Source organism: Erpetoichthys calabaricus, chromosome 15 (genome assembly GCF_900747795.2).
Source record: "Erpetoichthys calabaricus chromosome 15, fErpCal1.3, whole genome shotgun sequence".
Classification (NCBI taxonomy): Eukaryota; Metazoa; Chordata; class Cladistia; order Polypteriformes; family Polypteridae; genus Erpetoichthys; species Erpetoichthys calabaricus.
The window spans coordinates 80,429,447-80,432,380 of record NC_041408.2 but is presented as its reverse complement, the minus strand read 5'-3'; positions in this window follow the sequence as shown (position 1 = coordinate 80,432,380).

The window sequence follows — 2,934 nt, the reverse complement described above, 5'->3', positions numbered from 1 at the left end:
TACATTAGGGATCAGCTCTGAGCCCTTTCTTATTTGCAATGGTGATGGACAGGTTGACAGACGAGATTAGACAGGAGACCCTGTGGACTATGATGTTTGCTGATGACATTGTGATCTGTAGCGATAGTAGGGAGCAGGTTGAGGAGACCCTGGAGAGGTGGAGATATGCTCTAGAGAGGAGAGGAATGAAGGTCAGTAGGAACAAGACAGGATACATGTGTGTGAATGAGAGGGAGGTCAGTGGAATGGTGAAGATGAAAGGAGTAGAGTTGACGAAGGTGGAGCCATTTAAATACTTGGGATCAACAGTACAGAGTAACCGGGATTGTAGAAGAGAGGTGATAAAGAGAGTGCAGGCAGGGTGGAATGGGTGGAGAAGAGTGTCAGGAGTGATTTGTGACAGACGGATATCAGCAAGAGTGAAAGGGAAGGTCTACAGGACGGTAGTGAGACCAGCTACGTTATATGGGTTGGAGACGGTGGCACTGACCAGAAAGCAGGAGACAGAGCTGGAGGTGGCAGAGTTAAAGATGCTAAGATTTGCACTGGGTGTGACAAGGATGGATAGGATTTGAAATGAGGATATTAGACGGTCAGCTCAAGTTGGACGGTTGGGAGACAAAGTCAGAGAGGCGAGATTGCGTTGGTTTGGACATGTGCAGAGGAGAGATGCTGGGTATATTGGGAGAAGGGTACTAAGGATAGAGCTGCCAGGGAAGAGGAAAAGAGGAAGGCCTAAGAGATGGTTTATGGATGTGGTGAGAGAGGACATGCAGGTGATGGGTGTAACATAAGATGCAGAGGACAGGAAGATATGGAAGAAGATGATCCGCTGTGGCAACCCCTAACGGGAGCAGCCGAAAGAAGAAGAAGAAGAAGAAGATGAGAATAAAGCAATGGCCATCACAGGCAAGCTCTTTTGCATGCTGGACTAACTAGGAAACCAGAAGTCACATGCCAAGCAACAAAACATAAATCAAAATTGGAGAGCATGACAGAAACACAGTGTCACAGTGCGAAGGTATTGAACCCTCGTTAACTGGAATTGAAGAAGAGCTTGGCATGTGATTCTGGAAAAGCCTTTTTTTTTTATTTTTGTTCCGTACAAGTTAGTTTGTAGTCATGCTTATGACTTGGCACTTCGTCATTTCTTTACTAGCTGTGTCCCTGGGAAATTTCTTAAGACAATGGTGATATACTTGTCCTTGAACTTTAAAATCTGGCAAGAAATTGCCTTTGATTATATATCATTTGAAATACTATTTTTATTCTTAGAGCATTGAGAAAATGTTCGGAGTCCAGGTGTAAATCAAATACTATACTTTTAAAAGATGAGAATTTGATTTTTCCACTTTTGCAACCCATTTTAAAATTTAAAAATTTAAAATTGTAAAGTTATTGTCCGTTTTTTCCTGCATTGTTATCAATCTTTAATTTTTTTTTGTATCAGTATGCTGCTGCTGGAGTATGTGAATTTCCCCTTGGGATTAATAAAGTATCTATCTATCTATCTATCTATCTATCTATCTATCTATCTATCTATCTATCTATCTATCTATCTATCTATCTATCTATCATTTTCGTGGTTCATCAGCTCATGTCAACACACAACAAAATGGGCATTTTACGTTCAAGTCAATGCTATGTCTTATTCCCGTCTGCTAAGACATCTCCCCTTCTGGTCAGTGGTGCTGTTCGTCTACGCCACTTGTTGGTTCTGCTATACACCTTAATTTGCACACACAGGCGCACTGCAAACAGGCCGCTGAGCGGGTGCTACTCTGTTTTCGGGATTCTGTTAGAGTTGTGCATCACGTTAGCATAGTGTACTCGGTGTACTGTTACTATTGACAAATATAGAAAACAACATGAGTCAGCTAATTTTCTTTTTTCTGTAAAATCATTCAATCTGTCAAATCGTTTTGAGACCTTGGGTTATTTAGTTTATTTCTACTGTGGGGGGTTATTGTCTTTTCTTAGCAGATACCTACTGCCCTAGATGTACAATCCTGCCAAATTTCAGCTTTTTAACTAAGTGGGAAATAATGTTTATATTGATGACTGAGTGAGTCAGCCAGTCAACTTACATTTTTAATTATAGATATAGATATACCGTATATACTCTCGTATAAGTCGGGTCTTGAAAGACGAAAAATCAATCATAAAATCAGATCCCGACTTATACGCCCGTTCAAAAATACGACACTTCATTTTTTTTTTTTTTTTTACATCTTCTTGCCTCCTCCAATCTCACATCAGTTTCTTAGACACATCGAATGTTGTTGCAGCAGCGCAGTTACCAATTTCTTTCAGTATTTCAACAACGTTTAATTGAAAACCAGCTTCATGTTTTCTTCTGATCGAACGCTCCATCATAGATAAGGGATGCTCTTACGATAAAGGTGTATGAGGGTGTGAGATACAAAAAAACACAAATCACTGCAAACGTCACTTCGGAATAGTTTGGGTATTACCGTGTGGTCACGTAGGTACAATACATAGAGGTAAAAGGCCGTGTGCTTCATGGTTACTCTCTCAGGTGGGTGTTAGCACATCATAATCTCTTGGACCAATAGCGCGAGTTTTCCGCATTCAACTTATACGACCGACATTATAAAATAGCGGAAATTATACAGTAAAATCAAGTCCTGACTTATCTGTGGGAGAACTTATCCGCGAGTATATGCTGTACATTTTTTAGTTTATTAAAAAGAAATGTTGAAATGATGGCCAGGATAAAAAATTTGGAAAGTCCCTCTCTTCTAATTCTAGATAAAATGGATTACCAGCCGTCTATCTTAAATTTGGATACATCCGGTTACAGCATATTAATTCATTTATGCCAACTTGTGCATTGGTATTTCATGGGTCAGCTGTTTTGCGTGTTTGGTTGCTATTACATAAAGGCCACAATAATAGGAGGGGTCTTCTAGA